The sequence below is a fragment of the Centroberyx gerrardi genome, chromosome 24, assembly GCF_048128805.1.
Source record: "Centroberyx gerrardi isolate f3 chromosome 24, fCenGer3.hap1.cur.20231027, whole genome shotgun sequence".
In the NCBI taxonomy this organism is placed as follows: domain Eukaryota; kingdom Metazoa; phylum Chordata; class Actinopteri; order Beryciformes; family Berycidae; genus Centroberyx; species Centroberyx gerrardi.
In genome coordinates, this window is record NC_136020.1 from 3,216,733 (window position 1) to 3,240,532 (window position 23,800).

Here is a 23,800-nt window from a genome sequence, read left to right on the forward strand (position 1 = left end):
ATGAGGGCAGGAGGGATAGACTTGACCACAGTCTGGTCGCAGCCTTTGCCAGGTTTACTGTTCTGTGGCCTAGGCCATGGGCTTGAGGTGGCTGGGAGGCTTTGTGGATCTCCTTAGGCACCGGCTTTCCAAGAACTCTCCATGGGCACCGAGTGGCAAAGCCTCAAGCCACAAGATCCACAGGGCATAAAGGCTCTTAGTGTCAGGTCTTCAGAGCCCAGCTGGCAGGTAGAGATGAATGCTGTGGTGGCAGAGGGCGGACTGGGTTCAATGTGTTTATGGATGTGGAGGAGGTGGACAGGCAAATCTTCTCGAACAAGGGACACTGTACTACCTGCTCCATAGGCCATCTAGTGGCAGGACTGGGTACTGACTTGACTTCTCTACCCACAATGTGTCCTGGAAAGTGGGACAGAGATGTAACAGCTAACCAGAGATGTTCCCTGAGTCTGAAAATTCTTACAGTGTATCTGCACATCCTTAAAATGCCTGAAATATGGTACTAAATCTAAATGTAAAGCCTTAAAAAGTATTAAAATCTCTTAAATCCAGGTGATTAAATTGATCTTAACTTCAGTTCCATAGTATTAAGCTCTTAAAAAAGCACAAATAACAGAAGCTTATGGGGATGCCACTGAAGTTGGTTATTGTCTATTTTGGTGTTTATCATCTGATGTTGTGTTCTCTATTCAATCACTTTCTTCCCACTGTCACAATGAGTCTGATATGTGAAGAGTTATTACAGAAAATCAGGGGTCAGCCAAATAATGTGGTTGGACTGGTCATTGTTGGAATTGTCAGTAAGCTCAACATATAGCAGAGAGCAGAGAAGGTCTAAAGCAACTGGAATACACAATTGTTACTACTGTGGCATTTTGACTTTTAAAAAGGCTTTGTGACCACTCCAAGAGGAGTTTGGGAATTTCCCCTAGGTTTCCTTACACTGAAAAAACGAGCGTGTTTCAAACACATAAATACCTTTCTTTGGTCTGGAGAGACAGGGAAGAGTAAAAGCCGGCTCAGCTATCGGCAGCGTGGTAGAACTCAAGTCGCAACCTGCTGACTCAGCACCTTCACCACAGACGCAAGCCATTTGATTGACTGGATTTAAAGTTGCCCAGTTTTCACCAGGCGGAGAGCGTAGGGACACGCAGGACTGAACCCAGACCACGGCCATGGCTGCTGGAGTGGAATGTGCTAAAAGCTCGGTCCAGACCAGCCACACACTTTCCCTCGCTTTAATGTTGCTCAGAACCTCCCACGAATTGTCAGTTTGAGTGCAGTCGGACCTACCAGGGTGAAGATGACATTGGATAACAAAACTTTAACAGTCTCTTCAGAGTATCATTAGGCCAATTATATCAACAACAATACCTGGTTTGTGTGGAACAGCAGTGAATCATCTCTCACAATTAGATAGATACAATACATTGTTAAAGTATTATGAATGTCTAGTCTGTCTAAACGTGACTAATCCTCTGATGCTCAACAGACAATTGTGTGATCTCCTTTCCTCACAATTTCCTCCAAAATAGGCTGATAATATTTGTGAAAAGATCAGAAACGTTGTAAATCATGCTATTTGAGGTTAAAGAGCTTATGGGCATGATCCAAAGGATATTTTGGACATTGTAAACTCTCAAACACATGAAATATGCTATTTTTTTTTCATACCAACCTTCTTCAATACCAACATGAGTTACTGGTTTAAAGGGAATGATGTAGCACTAGGCAAGCTCTTTATGTAAAAACACGCTTGTCTTCTCAATATAAATCACTGCAACAGAGAAGAGTGTCCCATCCCCCTAACTGAGATGCCATAGATTCACACTATTTGCCCAGATGTTACTGGCGGGAAAATCTCTGCCCATAGGAAGTGATGATTCAAAACTTATGAGCAAAATACAAAGTGTATTGTAAACAGCAGTGAGAGAGCTCTGCCCAGAGAAAGCTGGACTCAAGATGTTTTGCCCCTCTCTTCCTTTTGGTATCCTTTGGTATAAAGTGATCACAGACCGGCTGGGTTGGGAAACATTTACTGATGTCATGCTACATGGTTTCTGGGTATAGACCTTATTCCCATGATGGCCATTTTGAACTTATATCACACTAAGGGTGGGAAACTGGAAGAGCAAGCACAGTCCAGCTATGTCCTATTGTTTCTATTGTCCTATAGAAACATCAAGAATTGGACAAACATTTACCATTTTATAGATTCCCCACTAAAAAATGTATTAGAATGAATGGATCTCAAGAATCTGGAGGGATATACAGTAGGTTCACATTTTAAGGTAATATTTGCCCACGAATCTAGCCTAGGCAGCTACAGTATCTACAGCTAACTAGCTATTAAGCTAACTAACTTCCCTGCTAAATTCAAGCAGTCATTATAGTTGCTTTTTCCTGAGATTGCTAGCTAATTTGGTAACTGTTATGTATATCTTAAGTTCTTACTTATGTGTTGAAATAAAGCTAGTTTTATTTGCATGTCAATCTTCCAGATTGAGTTTCCCACATCGAGTGTTAATGGCCGCTGTGGAATAAGGACAATTGAAGTCTTTAAAAGATAAGTTTGGCGATTTTGGACTGATATTTTAGACCAATATTTTGACAAACAAGAGGCCTAGCAATGGAGCTTGCCGTTGTAACCAAAAGTTGACTCCGGAGCCAATATTCTCTGTGGGTCCAAGTACTATAGGTAGGCCTATGTAAGAGACAAATTATACATCCAAAATTGCCGAGCTTATCCTTTAAATTTCAAACAGTTATCTCTTGCAAAAATTGCATGGTGCAGCCATAGTTTTTGATGGCCAGATATTTTGGCTGTCATAACTTCTGGGGTCATGAAAATTAGTAAAAAATTAGCACATCTTGGGTCATGTTAACTTTCATGCAAAAAAAGTAAAAACACCCAAATTCACAAGACAGCAGTGTTACATAAAGTGGAGCATCTACTTTGAAGTGGGTCCAGGTTCATCGGTTCACAGGCCCCAGAACTGTCCAACACAGCGTTGCTCATTTGGTTTGACGATAACTGGACCCCTCCTCACCTTGAGCCCAGGCCAGGGAGCTTTCATCTAAAATCTCATTCTGATGAAAGAGGCTGTCAGCTTTCATAGACACCACAATGAAGCGGCAAACTGGACATACAGAGAGAGCATTATTCCCAGCAAGGGTGCTCACCAAAAACTCGTTAAAAAAAAGAGAGAAGACTTTGAACTTATTGCCCATCGGTATCTGTTACAACGCTCCACTTCACGGGCTCATAGTGAGGGAATTTGGCAGTGTCTGGGTGGAGAAGAAGAAAAAACTCAGTCCTTATTCATGGCGCCAGGATGCTTGGGAATCAGGATGTAGTAAGACAAGGGAAGCTGGGATGGAGGGCAAGTACAGTGGAGAGTCTTCAGGATGCTGAATTAAAGATTTATCTCCATAGGGGTCAGATCAACTTCAACTATGACTCAACCCCATTTCTCTGAGTCACTTGACAACACTCACTGGTGCTTAGCAGATCCATTTCAAACTGAAACCCCCTTAAATGAATTAAAGATATGTCCACTGGGGAGTTGCGAGGAAACCAAGAAGTTGTGTTCACATTGTATGCTTTTTCAGAGGTCCTCCATCATGCCTGTAAATGGTCTCTTTTATCCATTGAGAAAAAAGGGAGCAAAATAAGAGCAGAAATGTTCAGGTTGTCAGCAGGGGGAATTCGAGGTGCAGTCAGGGCGGTGGTGGAGAGCCGGCAGCCTGGCAGCATCCTGAAGCCAAACTCTGGCTGAAATATATTGACTGTTCCATTGCCACAGACAAGGAAGGCGGGAAAAAAAAAGCCTGAGGAGAAAGAAACGATCTCTGAATAAATGCACCCTTTATTGTAGGCTGTTTTGTAAAAAAAAAAAAAAAAAAGAGCTCCATGCTAGTTTTTTGCAGCAGTGGCTCTGTACTGGATGGTTGCTGAGCCTGTGAAAGTTGTGTTGAGGGACTGAAGTGGCACTGGGCCACAAAGATGGATTTTTACTGTGATTGCTCAGTTAGGGTTTACTCTTTGTCCCAATATGTTAGTAATTTATGAGTGAAGTTGGTTTGCCCTTAGTTGCTTCATTTATTGCTTATGGACCCCAATAAGTTCCCTTATCCCTTTCCGGCCAGCTTTGCATGATTTGTGGGTCAGTTTAGCCTTCATGACAGTGACTGAAAGGTCATGTACGTATGTTTCAAGCAAAGGAACATTACCTCAACTCTGACATTGTGAGAGGACATCAGTAAATAATAGGGGCGAGGTAAATACTGTGCTCTAACATGTTTTCTATAGCTCTACATGACATGCCACAAACTTACCTGTAGCTACAAGTGCTATCTCAGTACCTATCGGCACAAAAGAGACATATTGATAACTCAGACCGCATTTAATGTCATTTAAGTCAAGTGACCCATTGTCACTGCATGGGACTATTTGGAGAAGAACTCCAAATCTATATGAAGGAGAGAACATTTGTTGAAACATATCTGTCTGAGAGCAGCTAAACAATGTAGCTCTATGCGGATATCTTGAACCCGGGAAAGCCCTGGAAAGTCCTCCAAAAACTCTCCTATGACTCAACTTACATGAGAAACAGTGGGAGAAAATAAAGAGAAGATACAATAAAACATGAATTACGGCTAAACCGCACAAAAGCTAGAAGAGCAAAACAATGGAGAAATATTGTAGACAGGAAAGAAGTAAATTTTAATGACAAATTTGAATCAAATGCACATGGGTGAAGTGTAACATCCAAAAGCAGATTGCAATCCAACATGAATGGCCAAGATATAACAGGGAGCAGGCAGATTGGATGAGGAGGCCATGGCAGGCCGGTCTTGCCTTGGCCATGGGGACTACAGTACAAAAGTAGTCAGTGAGGCAGTGGCAGTCAGATTGCCAAACTGATTGTCCCACAAGGCTAAATACTGGTGACATGTCATCTCTGATGTGCCAAAGCACTACACTATACACACACTGTCTCCCACCAAGATTCATTACATCTAATGATCATTTTGGCATAATATGGACTTGCAACCCATTCTCATTCCAAACTCATCGTATAGACCTGAAAAGAGCTTTATATGACAAAGGTGTTTTGTATGGTTTATGTCAAATAATGCAGCAAACATATGTCATCAAACAACATTATCTAAAGAGCACAGAAAAATCAATCAGATCTACACACAGCTCACTTTTTATAAACCTGGAGCATATGGTGCATGAGGCTAAGGCACCAGATTAATCCAGCATGATAACGGTAATTAGAGAAAGTTTGGCTAGAGCCGCTCGCTCACATGTTGAGAGGAACCAGACCCCAGCGTTGGGACGAAGCCCGTCCTCCTCTTATCATTAGCACATCTAAGGCACCGCGCACATAGACTGACTGACTTGTCATGCGTCATATAGACTCTGTTTGCAAACGTTATAATGGAAAAGTATGATTGGCTCTTGGCTGCCAGCACTGTTTTTTTCAGTAGCCAGTGAACTCTGTGACAAGAGCATGCAACATCACTCTGACGCCCCCACACCTCATTAATAAATCAAAGCAGAGATTTTCCATCCACATGTAACACATTTCAAACATAATTTAAATTTTTCAGGGACATGTTGCTCATATAATAGCAGTCTCTGTGGCTGTCACTGTTAAAAAAAATCACTGTCAATTTGTACTGCCTTTTTTTAATGGAATAATGGACACATTTGCAGGTGGCCCACTGCGCGCACATTGGAGTTTTTTATTTTACAAACATTTCACAGAGGCAGAAATCAGTTTTTTGGAGTGCAAGTTAGCTAACCTGAATGGCAAAGAAGGGACTGCAGTCCAAATATAAATACAAATATGAATGCCAATTACTTTTTTTTTTTGATTGATTCATGATGATGTTGGAAGGTCAGCAGCTAGCTAACTAGCTTACCAAGGTAGATACAGGCTATGGCTAGTTTGAACTTGGAAGGTCAGCTAGAATAACTAGCTAACCTAGATAACTTAGTATGGCTTTTCCTTTCTTGCTCTGACAAACAGGGAACATTGGAAAAGCACATGGTGATGTGTAAACTGGGGTTTGACCAATATGGGCTTCTGAAGGCCGATACTGATATTTTGTGCCAATAGTCAATATGTTTAAATTTGATAATTTTCATGACCAAAAAAAAAAAAAAAAAAAAATCCAAAGATTCAGTGTTTCCCCCAGAATTGTATTCTTGTCAGGGTGGTAAAGCCTCTGAAACAGCATTTACACCATTATAGGACACTAAAACTCTCCACTGAAACACAGACTAATGAAATTCTTTCAGTGTTAGCAGCTCTTTAAGGCAGGGTGACCCACCACACCCATTCAGTTAGGGAAACTCTAGGATACATTATTGCGTTTAATTCAAGAATTAAATTACAAAAGAACATTACCGAACAATTCAATAAATAAATAAAATGTGCAAAGAAAATAAAACGTCATGTCAGGATTTTGAGACTGACACTGAATGGTGAGACAAGAGGATGAGATATAATAAAAGGTCATTATCAACAGATGTAACAGTCTAACCTTAGTGAGAAGAGCTCCAGACTCAAATCTATGGTTGGTGATTCATTAGTATTTGCTGTCATGATAATCTTTGCATTTACTTATGATGACAAGGGACCACCACTATACTCAGCTGTCAACAAAAATAATTCATATCAAAGCATTAATGTGTGTTTTTTTCCTTTTATCCTTCATATAACTTACATCAGTGTGATATTACTTATGATATATAATAAGTTTACAGCATAAAGATTTATGTCAGACAAAAAATGTGGCAAACTCAGTTTAGGTTAGTTTACCCTACTATATAGCTATACTATAATGCCATGGATATACACTATACGAATGTGGTCTTCACCAAAACAAATGCATATGTAAAATTAAATGCACATTCAGACACAAACACACACAAATTCCATTTGGTGGTCTGCCTTTTGTCTTTGGAGTGGTCCACAGACCAGAATCATTACCAGTGAAATCAAGGAAATCCAGGATGTGCCTCGCTTTGCCAAGCTCCAACATGTGTTTTCCCTTCTCAGGACCGATGGTTTTTGCACATCCCCGGACACTTGGAAAAACCTGGCCTTCATCTGAATGCCCACGGAGAAAACAGTGTTCCAGGATTTATCTTTTAACCGGGACTTTGATCCTCCGTCCGAGATGCAGTGAGATGGAGGATCGGCCGCGAAGAGGACGTCCCACCTCTTAACAATATCAGATGACAAGAGTGTACTGGAGGGACCCCTTTGCATTTTTTGAACTCTTTTACTGTGTGCTATAATTGTGTGATGTCAAATCTCCATTCTTCTATATTTCTCCAATGTTATAATTTGGCTTTTGGCTCAGCACATTCCCCATGTACTTCTAAGCAGAGCACCGCTGGTCTCCACAGGGGAGCAGTGACTTATTATTGGAAACTAGCGGGCAAGTATGGAGGTGAGCAAAAAAAAAATAGGGCATAGCGTTTTATTTGGTAGGGAATACAGCCCATTTTGAATCAGTCAGTCTTAAAAAAGACGAGGCCCAGACGTCGAGGGCAAATGGGCTGTGTCTCGTTACATTAAAAATATCCAATCTCCCAGTCTATAATATTGTCCTTTATTTACAGTATGGACTGGTTTGTGTCAAGCATTCCCAAGCATTTGGGCTCCAAGGTTTACCCAGAAATCCCTGTAAACAGACACCACACCTGAAGCTCATGCACCGGTTTCTCTGTGCATTACCATCAGTGGGTTCTGTAACATGTTTTGATGAATCTCAGAGATGATTTCAGCATGTAGGATGTCAGCATTCAAACTTATTAAAGAGTAACTAAACCCCACCCAAATCTTTGGTGAAGCCTGACACCTAATGGTGAAAAGTACGGTACTGAACTGGCCATCTGCTATTGGCTGGTCTTTGTGCCAGGTGATGTCACCCTTTATAGAGTACAACAGGTGATGACATCACATGGAACAAAGACCAGCCATTAGGTGTCAGGCTTCACCAAAGATTTGGGTTTGGGGTTTAGTTACTCTTTAAGTAAATGGCCTCTATTGACCTCTATAGGCGACCAGTAGGAATTGCAACAACATTGCTAGAACTTGTCTCCTCCTACACAATTGAGGTATGGTGACCTGTAATTGACACAAAGAAAGTCCCATTTGACCAATATAGAGGAATAAGCTAGCTAATGAGAGCAGAGATCCAACAGAAACATCTAGTGAAGAGCTATATCACCATGCTAAATACTGGAATAATAACACTGCTTTGCCATTTGGTTTTTAGGCTTGAGAACAAGGTTTTTTAGCCTTTGTAGCTGAAATGTGTTGCGATGCTGGTTACTCTCTCGTGGCACCGTCCTCCATCGTTGCGCAGTTGAAAATGCCAGTAGGTGGGGGAAGTTGGGAGAGTCTTGAATCTTGGTTTGGGGAGTTTTTGTTCCACAACAGAGTACAGAACGGAAAGTGGGTTTTGAAAGCCAGAAATCTCAGCACCTGGCCAAGTCATCGTAGAGCCACTGCTATTGATCAGCAACCCTTTGCAGATATATCATGGTCATGTTCTGGGATGGGGCAGTAAAAATCTTACTTATTGCCCCTTTAAGTTCATAAATTCTCTAAAAAGTGCAAACAATGCTCAACTTTATGAACTGAAGTGTGTTCCTAATTAGGGCTAAGCCGTCGGTTGTGTTTGCTCCATGGAGAGACAGACAACAAAGAGAAGTGCTGGAGCGCTGCAGCCTCCTGCCACTGACGGATCTGTCGAGCGGAAGCTTCTTCTTTGGTGGGCTTGGCTCGTCTACAGAAACGGTCGTGTTGTTCAAGTCTGCCGGTCGCTCTCACACTTCAAAGCCCTCAGGGTTGTTTTTGGAGAGACCTCAACTGGATGTGTCCAAGTCTGTTGGGGTCGGGGTCCGTGCTTGTGTTGTTAGGAGTTAATCAATGCAGCCATTACAAGCACTCGGAAAAGTGAGGATGTTGGTTTAAAGATGGAAAGCTAAATGTCCTCAGAAAATGTCAACAGACAGTTAAGTGCAGCTCGTTAATCCTATTAACATGCGTGAAAGTGTGTGTTTGTTCAGGTAATTGGGCCGAATTATTCAATTTGTCCGTTTTGGAAATTATGTTTGGATAGCTAATTTGTCAAGGACATTTTCCATAAAGAGAAGAAAGACAGGACTGCTCTCTGACTCTGGAATTTAGGTGCAGAATTGTGGGCAAAATAAACCAGATCGTCGAGAGAAAAAAATCTAAATGTAGGCCATGTCATTTCTGTAAGTAGTACAAATATACCTTAATTTAATCAGTTAAAGTGTGTGTGTGTGTGTTCCTAGAGTAAATTGGTGGCAACCTTTTCTTTTATATGGGTGAATGGGCCGAACAAAATGTGGATGAACTCTTGAAATAAAGTACATCAGTCACTCATACTCCAGGACATCTGTAATGGATAAAGACAGGACTTAAATACAGTATCTCTGGACATGTATTTGACATTTGAATGTCCATACAGGGGACAAATGTAATAGTTAATCCAACAACAAAATAACATTATAACGGTGATGTAGTGGTAAATAAAAAGGAGGGAAAACTATGACTATGTTATATTTTCAGAAAAACATTGATTCTTGCTTTTTTTCCCCCCTTAAAAGACCCTATCTTCATCTAACTTACATTAGTTTGATACTACTTATTTTGATGTATACTATGAATTTGCATCATAAAGATTTATTTTTTTAAAAAAGGTGGTAAACTCTATTCTGCAAACAAATAGGTGGGTCAACTGGGTTTACATTCCTGGTTATGAAGCCTTTTGACTATGGGTTGATTTTTACTCTGTAACAGCCGGCTATGAAGCTTACTCATCAGTGCAGACACTACAGATGCCAAACGCATTTTTGCTTTATGGTGACTTTGTCAGCTGTGGTCTCAGTGCTATGCAACAAAGATCAACAAAGAATAACAGGAACAAGAACAAGAGCAATGTTGATGATAATGGCGATAATAAGGATAATAAGGGCAATCACGATAATGATAATAATAATGCTAAAACTAATAATACTAATACAACTGATACTACAAATAATAATAAAAATACCAACACTAACAATACTAAAACTACTTGTACTACTACTACTACTACTACTATTACTATTACTAAATACTACTACTGGTAACAATATAAGAATAATAATAAAAACCCCACAACATTAATAAATCATAATAACAAAAATAACATTATTATTATTATTATTATTTACATCACACTTTTCAAAAACAATACAATGTTACAATGCTATTTACAAAAACTGCAAAAGAATGAAAGCAAGGCAAGAATCATAAAAGGGTAAAGATCATTACATAAAGGCAAGTCAATAAAAAATAATTTTAAGAACTGATTTAAAAGATGATACAGATTTAGCTGCTCAAGCTCCTCGGGCAGGTTGATCCAAAATCCTTGTTTGAACCTGGTTTAATAAAATATATAAATAATTTTGCCAGGGAATTCAAAAGCCGAGGACCCAGATATCAATGCCACTGTCTGGTCCATAGAGGGTTAACACCTAAGCTGTAACTGGAGGCCAGACCTGCCACAGCCTGCCTGCCGCTGGAGACACGACCACAGGCCTCACATCGAGGCAAGATCATAGGGAAACACATACAAGTCTCTCAGTGTTGTTAAAAGACAAAACATTCAATCTTTGCAATGTTTCTGCGTTACAATAAACTTGTCTTAACCAGCTTTTTAGCATGTGGCTCAAGGATTAAACACCAATCAAAGATAAATCCTAAATTTTTTTAGATCCAGGCTTGAGGTTAAAGGAGTTAAAAGACCAAAAGACAGCTGAATCTGTGCAGAGATTTGTTTAGGACTAATGACGATGTCAGTTTTGTCTGAATTGAGTTGGAAGAAGTTTTGGGACATCCAGTCCCAGACAGTCATGTAATACTGCAAGCCTCAATATTACGGCCCACACATGAAGGAAGGAAGCTTGTGGAGAATTCAATCAGAAGGGCTTTTGGGATGAATTTAAAGGCCATCATAACCGGTGACGATTGGCTGATGGACAGTTCCTACAGACTTTGCAACGGGAATAACATGAAAATATGAAGTTACAGCCATAACGACATAGCAAGCAATCAAACGATGACAATTGTTTACATTTTCCTTTATTTTAATGCAAGTCAAGAGTAATGTTCTGCAATTTAGTCAAATAAAGAATTATTCTGACCCACTTGCTTCATGCTCCCAAATATTCCACTTGTCCAAGAGGCCATGGCAACTGTAAAAACCCTGGCAGCCTGTTTCCCTGCAGAAATATGGAAACACCTCAAGCTTTTAAACAAAACATTTGACCAAGGCCACATTCGGCGATGTTAATTGGCTCGAAGCATTTTCAGTTAAGTTTGCAAAGAGCTATGCGGATTCCCTTCCACCGCAGCGTCTGCAACCTGAAGTCTGCACTAAAACTCGCTAAGCAACAGGCAAAAACAGGCAGATCAACAGTGCTCACGAGTGAGGGAAGAAGCTCATTTACAACAGCTTAGCTGACAGCTGGGATGACATCTCCCTGCCGCGCCCATGGTGAAAGATGGTGGGTTGGATGATTACATAACAACACAGTACAGGAGGAGGAAAGCTAAAAGGCACGGTGAATGGTCGAATCTTACCAAGCAGAGAGGTTCTACGCCTGCAATCTGAGCTCAGTTCAAATTAGGGTTCGACTGTTGACGGTTTTGAAGGCCGATACGGATATTTTTGGATTGAAGCTGCCGATAGCCAATATTTTGTGCCGATATGTTCTGCTGCATGTTTAAATTTGGCCATTTTCATGCCAAAAATATCCATTCCAAAAATAGTAGTCAGTGTTTCCCCCAGAATTTTGTTCTTGTCAGGATGGAAAAGCCTCTGAAACAGCATTTACACCATCATGGGACACTAAAACTCTCCACTGAAAGCCAGACTAATGGAATTCTTGTGGAAGTGGGGTTAGTAGGGTGAGGCAGGTTTCATTGGTCAGATTTGACAGACTGACACCCCTGAAATCCTTCCATACCATCAGCAGTGGGCAACACTGACTGTCTGATATTCCATGTTTTATTCCAATAGATTGGTCTAACCCCAGTTCAAATTAACAGCCAATCTAGAAACCACATTTCTGTCTGAAGTAGCAGAATACTTAGCTGTCATCCATAATACCGTTCACAAAAGAAAGAATAAGCAGTTTACTGGATGAATGATATTTCGGTGTACTGTCTACTCCATCACAAGCCTTCAAGAAGGGCAGTAGAGTATAACTTGTCATCTCAATTCTCAGTTTGCTATGAATAAATACTCATGTAGACTTGGATTTATAGTGGTCATGTTTACCAGAACTATACAACTTGAGTGGAATGGTTATAAGGGGCAGAAATTGTTAACTGATGTTTTCACTTCAGCTAGGTGCAAAAGGCTTACAGGGCTGGCATTTCTTTGGCTGACTCTGACACTATCAGCAGCGTTGGGGAGTATTTTCACAACATGTAATCAAAGTTGCACTTGGCAATTTTGCACGTTGGCGGCCCCAAATGGCAGTGAGAGGTTTGAAATTGGAGGACTTCATTACCCAGAAATCCTGTGCAGTGACCGTACCAACGACCATACCAATGCCAGAATTTAAACTGGGCAAACAGATTCACTAGACGTTCCTGTTGGAACTTTGCTCTAATTAGCTAGTGTACTCCTCTATATTGTGAATATGTGACTTTATTATTTGTGTCCATTACAGGCCACTGTAAGCTGCCAGAGACGTGTCAATGTTGTTGTAATTTCTACTGGTCACCTATACAGTAGAGGTCGATAAAAGTCATAGATTACTTAATGCCCCTTTAAACTAATAGTTAACTACATTTTGCAGTAGCTTGCTGGTCATTCAACTAAATTCAAATTTGGATAGTATTTTTCCTAGTTTATTACTTTTTTTTGTCATTTAGAGGCAGAGTTAATTACTGCAACTACCTACTATTTTAGGCCATAAAAGAAAAGAAGGGAACTGCATTATTTCATCCTTTAATTTATTTAATAATTTTTTTTTATTTCAACTTTTAACATCCTAATCAGTGGTGTTTTTTGCAGTCCTTATTTTGTATTATATGACATTGCATTGTAGATATGCTTTTTTTTGTACAAGATAGTTTGAACTACTTTTTCTAAGTAACGTCAGTCAACAAAACTATATTTGTCTTGAGGAAAGCTTTATTGTAGTTCAGCTTCTTCCGATGTGAAGTAACTGGTTTGCCTGTAAAACTAGACTTTCAAAGTAGCTTCCCCAACACTGCCTATCAGTGATGTATGCTGGGAAAAATCCTGGAGTCCCCAGTGCCAGGGGATTGCTGGGTTTGGCTCCCACCTCACTCCTCCTGGTGTGGAACAACAACACCTCCAGCTGAGGGCCGATAACTCGACACCCCCCAAACAGCAGGGCCACCATCAAGACCTGTTCCAACATAACCCCAGGTGAAGTGTATGGTTAGAAATACCAAACACGAATCAACGGCCCATGAACGAATGTTGTTTCTCTGTAAAGTCAACAAAAAGCTTTTCTGCAGATTTTTTATTTTACCATGTTCCTGTTGGCTCTGCACGCAGAGGCGTTACGGTAAGTCTCAAAGCAAATATGAATACATAGGGATGGATGGATAATTAGATGGTGTGGTGTTGATCACATTTCACGCTTTGGTTCCTGAGCTCTCCCGGTATTGAAAGCCCCTGCTGTGTTTTGTAGTGGTGCCTCCTTTCTGTCTATCCCTCTGAGGCTGAGTGTGGTTTCTGTTGGAGGGAGAGGGAGAGGGAGAGGGAGCGAGAGAGAGAGAGAGAGAAAGATTCCTTCCTAGCTCTCTCTCATTTTGTCACATCACTGGCTGACAGGTGAAATGCTACTCTTTCCTAAAAACAAACACGCGGCCAAATCCTGTGTCATCTACCGGCGTCTCGTCCAGACCTCCAGTCAGCCTGCCTGTTGTTCCCCTTCATTTAACACAACAATCCCGCAATCCCACACGAAGACACTGGCATCTTAAGTTACCGTACCCCACGCTGCGCGCTAAAAAAAACAGCATCCAGCCACAGGCTATAAATATCGCCGGTGCATCAAACACTCGGGATCGGTTTCCTTCGCTTTCCAGCTTGGGCTCCTTCGGAGATGTTTGCCCTCCTGTTGCCTGCAGGGCTGGCAGCTCCGAGTCGAGGCGGCCCAGTGTTTCCAGTCCCGCCGTACTGGAGACCAGAGTCTGGTTCTGCTGCGGTCGCTGGCGGCTCGGCGCAGCAAAGGTATCTGCGAACACTTTGGAGGAAGCCCGGGCACCGGCGCGGCGAGGCCTCAAGCTCTTAATGGGCCTGATTATTTTAGTAGCCTCAATAATGACAGTGATTATATCAAAAATGCTTGCGTTTAAGAACTTTTATTCAAGTTCAATTACCACGGTTTGCCCCTGACACGCTCGCCACCACCCGAACACCAATGGAAACATAAGGTCTCTGAAAGGTTATACGAGTCTCATCGTGAAGAGATTCTGTTTTTACTTGTGTGAATTCTGGGCTTTCTCGTGTGATTATATTACATATTTGTGAAGTTAGGAGGCAGCTTTATATTCTCCTTGAATCAATGTTTTTGGGTAATGTATGTTCTGAGTCAGATAAACAGGGTTTTAGCAAACACTGTTCAAATCAGCCTGGAGCAGGAAAGCTCCACAACCATGACCTCTCTCGATTTCCTAAGAAGCCTGTTCATTTGGTGGAGAATAATTGTGTTTAGCCCCTTTTGACTGCAGCTAAATGAAAATGGTTTTTCTAACAGAATTAAAGCTACACATAAAGAAAATCTTCCTTCAAAGCCAAAATGAAACCAGTGCATCGGTGTCAGCGGTTGATTTTTGCATTTCATACGTCTTTGAGACTAAGACCCGCCTCAGCCAAGAGCTGACTAGGCTTTCATTAACTCTGCATCATGGGACTTTTTGGTGCAACCAGAGAGGGTGGTGCGGTCCATTTGAAAAGCCAAGCTGCTCTCTCAGAGCAGTGCAGCAGGCACCGGGAGGAAAGGAACAACTAAAAAAGCATGACAAACAGCTTTGCTCCTTTTCATCGAGCATAGGGAGAGGTAAAGTAGCTGTAGACGGCTTACAACATAGACTACCTCCAGTTCCTGTCTCTGATGAATGGAGCCCACTGTTCTTCAGTGGCCCAAGGGCAGAGAGAGGAATGAGGGGTTACAGGTTGTCCACCCTACAGTTCATCATCTTCTCAACACTGGGCCAGCGTAACAGATTTGACTAATATGGGTTTTTGAAGGCCGATACAGATACCAATATTTTTGTACTGAAGCTGCTGATCGCCAATAGTTTGTGCTGATATTCAACATTGCTAATGTTTTCCCTTTCCCTTCCTTTTCCCAATATTTATCTCATTACTATCCAAGTATGAAATGTCCATCAAATTTCTCCAAACATCTTGTGCAGCATAAGTGTTTTGTAGCCAAACAATTACACTGTCGGTCCAAAAGTCCAGTATTTACCTCATTATCTCCTTGATTTCCCTCACTGATAATGCTGATAATGCAGAGTCGCTGTCAGTGAGGAAAATATTGGACTATTGGCCGACTGTAATTGTTTGGCTACAAAACACTCAGATTATGCTGCACAAGATGTTTGGAGAAATTTGATGGACATTTCATCCTTGGACCACAGGATTGGCTTATATCTGATATTTAATGAAAAGCCAATATCAGCCTGATGTATCGGCCTAACCCTGGTAAGAGACCCATCAATCTTGAATCTGTCAAAGGTGCTGAGGTAGCCTAACTGATAGGATTTCATGGGGCATATGAAAGGCGGTTTAAATGGATTTTCTGCACCCTAAGTGCAACTGATTTGTGTAGTGACTTTCCTACTAACATCATCAACCAAGGTTCAGCTTATCTTGGATCAGTGGTCCTGCTGGGGTTTCACCGATCCATGTACTCCCTTTGGGCCTATTCAATCAAGGTGAATGATGAAGGCCCCACCAGTGGAAAACAGTCCGACGGAAACAGGCTATTCATTCTGCCAGTGCCCAGGCAGGCCATCTTCAGTAATCCTGTAAAACGCATCAAGTGATAGGAAGTGGGAGGATCCCAGGTATTCTAACTGTGGGAGCTTTGTCTGTTTGAGTGCATGAAGTTTTTTTTTTTTCTTCCACAAGAAAATAATTTCAGGAAGGCCCTTAGTAAGGTTGGCGGCTACGCAAGTAGCAGTGGAAATAATTACATGGGAGTCTGAATTTTCTCACGCATGTAGCCCGCACACATTCTGGGGAGTAAAGCACATGCGACCTCCCCCCGGGCTTTATTTTCAAAAGGCACACGTAACATGAACGCATGAAAGCATGTCTAAATAGAGTCACAATGGCCTCTAAAATTCTGCCTGGTTCTGGTTTAAGAGGGACAAACAATTTGCAGTCTACCCCAAACACACATTTTGTTATGATACAGATCAAAAATATGATTTGTCACTTCCTGTATATGTAAAAATCATATAAAAAGTCAAACTATATTTCAAATTTTATTTTTTTTTATTTACTTGACAAAAATAACAATACAACACAAAACACACAGAACTGACAAAAACATAAACATGTAGAGACATCAGAAAAGAGAAGAAAAATAATGTAAACATAATAAATGTAAAACAAAGTATATTAACTAGACAGAATGGAGATCACAGCCCAGTTATGAAGAAAAAAGAAAGTCTAACTGATATAAACAAATGCAGGTACAGTCATATAAGCTTATACATAAATAAAATGTATAAAGTTACATAAAAGAACAGAACATAATAAAGTATTATATTCCAAGTGTTCACAGTCTGAGTGAACTGTATGCTTGCTTTTTAATGCAATTTGAAAGCACAAAATCAGAAGCCCATTGTATTCACTGTGGCTGTGTGTGGATGACTGAAGTGTTGACAGCGCTGACCTCTAGAGGTATGAGAGCAGAAGTGCCTTTTGGGAGAATTTTGAGGGTCAGGGTTGGGACAATTCTTCACTGACAGTCAAAATGTAAAAAAAAAAAGTTATCAGAAGTAAAACATCAAAAGTTATAAATTAGACCTTTAACCTACATTTATTCTGGGAAAGTCAACTTTGTGCCCCCTCTGGCTTAGGTTTAGCATTTTGTTTGTTGGACTTCTTCATTGTAAGTGGACTTCATCCTCTGTTGACAATATAATATTAGCATATTAGGCCTTGTTAAGCACAGTGGTTTTCAATCATATGACATTGTGGCCTGAGAGTTTTCATCCCAACCAAACACTACAGCAGCTGATTTCACCAATGAGTTCCTCCTCTCTGGTTGAAGGTGTGTGAATCAGTGAAATCAGCTGCTGTAGTGTTTGGTTGGGATGAAAACCTGCAGACTCTTGGACCTCAATGGGCACACGGTTGAGACCCAGGCTGCAGTCGAATAGTCTTTTTTGCTTAGGAAGGTTCCCAACTGAGTGAAATGACCCGGAAGTATCTAAGTGGCAGCTATGATAAGAGCTGTTCGAATTCTCTAAATGCTAAGGAAAGGTGCTTCAATGCTTCCTTACTTAGCTCCTTTAGCATAGGATACACTGGACGATCCTTTACGAAAGGAAAGGAGATAATGCCGTCCCACAATTCCTTGCGGCAGCAACATTTAAAGCGACGCACCATTCAGCCGTTCACGAAAACAAACGATCATGACCGACAAGGGACGCAGATCATCATGCAAGTTACCGTTGCTTATTAAGCATTTTCCATCTTATGCCATAACTTGCTAATATGCTTATATGTTTTGAACTTTCAACAATATGTTAAACCCATAGAAGCGAACTATGAACGTTACGCTGCTGTTGTTGTGAAGTGAAGTTAACATTGTAGCGTAACCTATGCCCAGTTTGCATTAATTATTTCTTCATTCTGAGCGTTGTTGTATTGCCAGCCTTTAGGAATATCATTAATTAATTTTACTTCAGTCACAGATGCTGAAACCCTTGCCTTAATAAAGGCCTGTATCAGCCATAACAACTTCAAAGCACAATCAAGTCAACATTTCAAGGTGTTTACTGAGTTGTGTGGTGGTTCTTAAGCTATTATATGCACAGGCTTATACGGGGCGAAGTATCTAAGATGCGCTTTTAGTAGTCCATCTTCGGAACATTGTAGTTTCACCACGGCAGACCCACGTCATTAACATCCGCCGTCGCATAATTCCGTAGCCTAGTGTAAGTGCAGTCGGATTCTCTTAGCACCGCGGTTGTCTTTTCCTAAGCCCTTATGAATTCTCCTTCACATCTTTCCTTGACCTCATGACGTTTTCCAACGAGGTCAAGGAAAAGTGGTTAGGAATAGGAGTTAGGACGTATTTTTTTGATTATTCGACCGCAGCCCCAGTGTCCTATGCAGCACAGCCAGTCCAGTGATGACATGGAGTTAGCAGGCAGTGGAGGATCAGCATCCTGGGGCTGGAGCCGGAGTCTGGGGCCTCACCCTGCACACAATCAAAACAAGGAAGAGGAGCTTTCAGCAGAGCGCCCCACACCCCGGCAACTGTAACCTGACCTGGGGTGGATTAGACAGAATGTCCTGGTGCTCTGGAGGATGGGTGGGATGAGCGGGCCAGGAGTTTTCCTAGAGCACTGGGCAAAAACATACATGTAGACATGGGAGTAGATCAGCGGTTCTCAATGGGCCATAGAGGGCCAATAGTCTGCAGGCTTTCATTGCATCTAAACACTACAGCAGCTGATTTCACTGATTAACACAACTTCAACCAGAGAGTAATCAGCTGCTGTAGTGTTTGGTTGGAATGAAAACATGAGTCTTTCATGTTTTCATGAGTCCTTCATAGCACATGGTTGAGAACCACTGGAATTGACCTTATTCACACAGCGGCCATTTTGAACACTTGGGCTGGGAAACTACTACCGGAATATATAAACTAGTATTACACATAAGTGAGGGCTTCAGATAAACACAACAGTTATCAAATTAGCTAGCAATCTTTGGAACAACAACTACAAGGTCTGCTTGAATTTAGCAGGGAAGTTAGCTAGCTAGCTAGACTGTGGTAGCAAGTGCTAATAGGTCAAATATATTCAAATGTGAACCTATATTCCTCCAGATTTGTGAGATTCATTTGTTTCTAATATGATTTCAGTGGGGAATCTGTGAAATGATAAATGTTTGTATGATGCATGTTGGTACATAACAATAGGATATACTGTAGCTGGGCTGTACTTGCTCTTCCAGGTAGTTTCCCACCCCGACTGTTCAAAATGGCCACCCTGTGAATAAGGTCAATAGACTGAATAAATGTTGAATGCCTATAAACACACCTACGGCTGGTATGTGACACAAACAATGCTCACTATTTGAAAAAGATTCTATATTTAGCATTTGTGACATTCCCAGATCAGTAAATTCAGAGACCACAGGATTTTTTCCCTCAGATGGCACAGGTATTTCAAGTTCATATACAAGGGCCTCAAATGAATAATTCCTACATCTAAGAATATAAGAGCAGAGAGATTGTGACAGTGAAAAATGATGGTGGCGTCTCCTGTCCAGCGGAGGATATAGGGAAGCCTTGGAAAGGGATACAGAGAGATTCATTGCACCATGATGGTTTCTCTTCACACACTGGGATAGCTGCCAAAGCACACACATTGAACTGTGTTGCATTTCTTTGGACAATTTGAACTGTGTCTTCACTCTACTCTTGTTATTAAAACTCAGGGAATATGAAATCTCATTTGTTATGTTTGCACGCACATCTAGGATGTAAGGGAGGGATGAATACTTGAAAGAGATATCACTGCACTTGTTGAATTTTTCTTGGCAACATCCTCCTACCAAGGTCTCGGCAGACACAGAAAGATGCTACTTGCTTGCTTAGAGCAGTCACTTCTTTCTAGAGACGCAAGTAGCAAAATGGGATTGTAAAATTACCCACAACGTCAATGACCACAAAAAAAATCACAGGGTCACAGACGGCTGGATGAACAGATGAGGTCATTAGGACAAGAAAAAAAATCAGGATGCATTTGGAGAGAAAAAAACTGTGTACATCAGTTATTTGGCAGCCGGAGTGGAAGTGGCTCTCAGATTGTGTAAGCAGCACCAAGTAGAGTATTTCTAATCAACAGGCTCAGTATCTCTCAGCAGGCCCTGCTAATGGAGCCTTACTGCCACCAGCCTCCCCCCTCCCTGTTCTCCTACTGACCAGGCAGATCTGTTTACAGCTTTATGCAAATCTACACATCCACCATCAAAGCCTTCAGACCCATTAAAACTCACAGTACATTCTGCCTTCTCAATTTCAGGCAAATAGTGACAACTATATGTATTGGAACTACTACTACTACTACTGCTACTACTACTGCTGTTGCTACTGCTACTGCTACTACTGCTGCTGCTACTATTATTACTACAAATACCACTACTACTACTGCTAGTACTACTGCTGCTAATACTACTACTACTGCTACTACTATTATTACTATAAATACCACTAATACTACTGCTACTAGTGCTGCTACTACTACTGTTACTAGTGCTACTAATAGTAACAATAAATAATTCTTCTTATTCTCTTTATTATTATTTATGCAACTATTATAATTTATAGAAGAAGAAGAAGAAGAAGAAGAAGGACAAGAAGAGCAAGAAGAAGAAGAACAAGAAAAAGAAGAAGAAGGCTGACTGGAAAGTCAGCAGTTTGAATCCGTGGACCACCAGTTCAACACTCCCCATCCCTCAAAAACTACTGTTGAGGTGCCCAGTGAAGCTGCTCAGCAGCCACCAGTAGAAGACTGTGGTTGTACTGGGCAGCTCCCCGTGGGAATGTGTGGAACTGTACGAATGTAAAGCAGGGTGTTGCTGGAAAAGAGCAGGGAGCTCAGTTGACTTTGCCTGGATGAATAAAGATTCATAATTACAGTAATGATGTTGGGCAGGTGCTAAAAGGTGGAAAAAGCACTTCCTGGACTCCTGGTACCATGTGACTTCTGCTCTGTTCTCTATAGCCTCTGCAGCCTATACTTTTCCTGCCCTTATCAGAATGTGTAGGGCCGCTGTACGTGCCTCGCAGTCATTCATCCACCGTGTTTGCAGCTGGGTGTGTGAGCCAAGCTGTCATCGCACAGATCGCAATGACTGCACTGATAAGAAGCGGTGGTCCGGGCAACTATAAATAGACCTCTAATCAACTCATCAGCAAATGAATCAAATGCTGTTGATTGATTGGCATGATGTCCTATTGGAGGGGGTATTAACCCAATACTCTCATTTAAAATCAGACCTTGTAAACATCCGGTTTGGGATGACGACATGCGCCGAGACTGGCAGACGGACAATGCTTCAGTATGACCATCTATATCACTAGTCACATAGTTAATGACAGTCTTATGTAACTTATTCCACACGTGATGTAATGAATGTTCTTTAGCACTCGTACAAGCGGGTGAGGTATGGTTGACAGAAATGGGATTTCTTCAGGCTGAAGTAAGTCATGACAGTATTCCAACTTGACAAACAGGCCTACAGGTCTGTTGGCTTTGCTGGACGGCGTCAAGGTCTTTTTCTCTGGAAGTTTTCAGTCAGTGCGCCCCTCCACCTCCGGCTCGCCACGCTGACATCATTTCCTACAGCAGGGTAAGGTGAACATAAATGCAGGTTGTAAGTCCGACAGGATGCAGACACCAGCGGTTTTCTCCCTCTTTCATGCTGTTCGCGTTGTGTGTTTCTCTGCAGATGGGTGACCCATTTGGCTCAAACCGGGTTGGGATTCAGTTTTTTACTCTCCCCATGCGTGTAACACCAGAGAAAAAAAGACATAAATATGGCTGAACAGCAAATACACAGAGAAAGAATTCCAGCAAAATGAATGCAGATCTTTAAAGATTCATGCGGTGCTGTTTCTCAATGTGGTGCCGAGCGCTGACAAGACGTTATCATCTATATTTTGGTATTACTGTGTAGATGCCAGCTGAGAAAAGGAGGATGGGAGAGGCAGTGGAACTTCTCTCTACGACTCTCATTTCTACATAATATTGTGTAAACCTAGGGTCACGTTGACCTGGTTCACCAAGACAGACAGAGGCATATTTAGTCCAAAACAATAAAAGGTGCAAAAGAAATCCTATTAATTACCTATTAATTGTTTACAATAAACACGTGTGAGCAGAGTAACAATAACAAAAGGCGTCACATCTGTTTTTGTTTCAACACATTTCGGTTACGGTATGATGTACCTTGGAGTTTTGACTCAAATACCAATCAAGTCTACTGTTTGTCTTTCTTTCCATTATTGTGTCTTCTTGTCCTCCATGCTAATGCTGGCTCAGCCAAGCTGCCAAAATTATGACAACTGTCTCAGGTGAATAACATAAGATTTACTTATTGTTATGGTGACACTGACAAATTCTGATTTGAACGTTCACAGTCGCATGTAGAGCACGTGCCTCTGGATCTGATTTTGTACCAAATATCCATGTGGTCCTGATGGGAATTGATTGAAATGACACTGGGACATTGGGACACTTTCATCTGCAGTGTGAACGCTGCCTAACGACCATGTGAGGCCTGCTATCTTGGCTGGAATCAACTGGAACTCCCTGTTGTTAAAACCTAGAGAAACTCTCTGTCTCTGCCTTCGGTTTATCTACACCATCATGAGTATGTGTTGATTAGATTGTACACTTTCTAGACAAAACAAGAAGCAGTGGATCAAAAAGGATCTCCCTGTCCTGCTGCCATGGAAAGGGTGCGCCTGGGCAGCCAGCAGTGCAGCACCCACACTAATCACAGATCAGAGGGCAGGAAAGACACGCTGCCGCCTCCCAGCTACCAGTCTTCATAGGCCGTATCTTGTCGCACTAATGTAACTACAGTGCGTAAACCACAGCACGGCGTTTCTACCGTGACGTCCGTGGCGAGGATACCCCCGCATCACCTAACTGGACGTTATGAATGAGCGAGTGTTTCAAGTGGAAATTGTTATTCTAACCACATACATAAGTGTTTCAGGGCTGTTATGGAAAAGTAATTGGCGCAATTACAGAGGAGGGGGACATCTGTCAGAAGGTCAGGGGCTTTCCCAGAACAGAAACTTTCCTCTCTAGAGCTCCTCCAGAACACTGCAACATGGAAACACAGCTTGACACCTATTCCACTTCTGCTTAACCAAGCAGCAAGTTTGAACTGGGGAAAACAAAGAACGTATGCTTCGTCCTTGCTATTGTTTCGAGTATACGCGCAAATGTGCAAATGACATGTGAATGACAGGTGCCAAAAACTGGTTGAGAATGAGTGTGTACACTGTAGTTGTACAGATAATCCATTTTCTGTGGTTTGGGAGGATCACAGCAACATTAACAAGAGGCCATTATCTCACTATAGGATGTATTTGTTTGGAGCACCAAACGCAGAGGCCAGGCCGCACCTCTGATAGGTTTTCCATGCACTAGCTGCTTAACCTCGCCCTGGCAGATGTGTGGGTATAAGCCTCATGAGCTGACCTTTGACCCTGCCACAGTCTAAAAATAAACCCAACAGTCTAAATAAACAGCTCTCCTGCAGGTCCGGATTTGGCACTCTTACTGTGTGTATGCCACTCGTGGGAACTCGGAGCATGGCGCATGTGGAGAAGGGGGAAGCATGAATGTGTTTTTCAGAAGAGCTATGAGTTGTTTGCCAGAGAGGGCAGTGGATGGAAATAAGCCTGGGCTTGATGGGAGGAGGTTGC

General features: G+C 41.7%; 1 protein-coding gene across 1 annotated transcript in view; it reads left to right on the top strand.

The window, feature by feature from the left end:
- Positions 1–23,800, top strand: part of c4h11orf98 (chromosome 4 C11orf98 homolog) — a 289,475-nt gene that overhangs the window by 99,849 nt on the left and 165,826 nt on the right. The window lies entirely within an intron of this gene.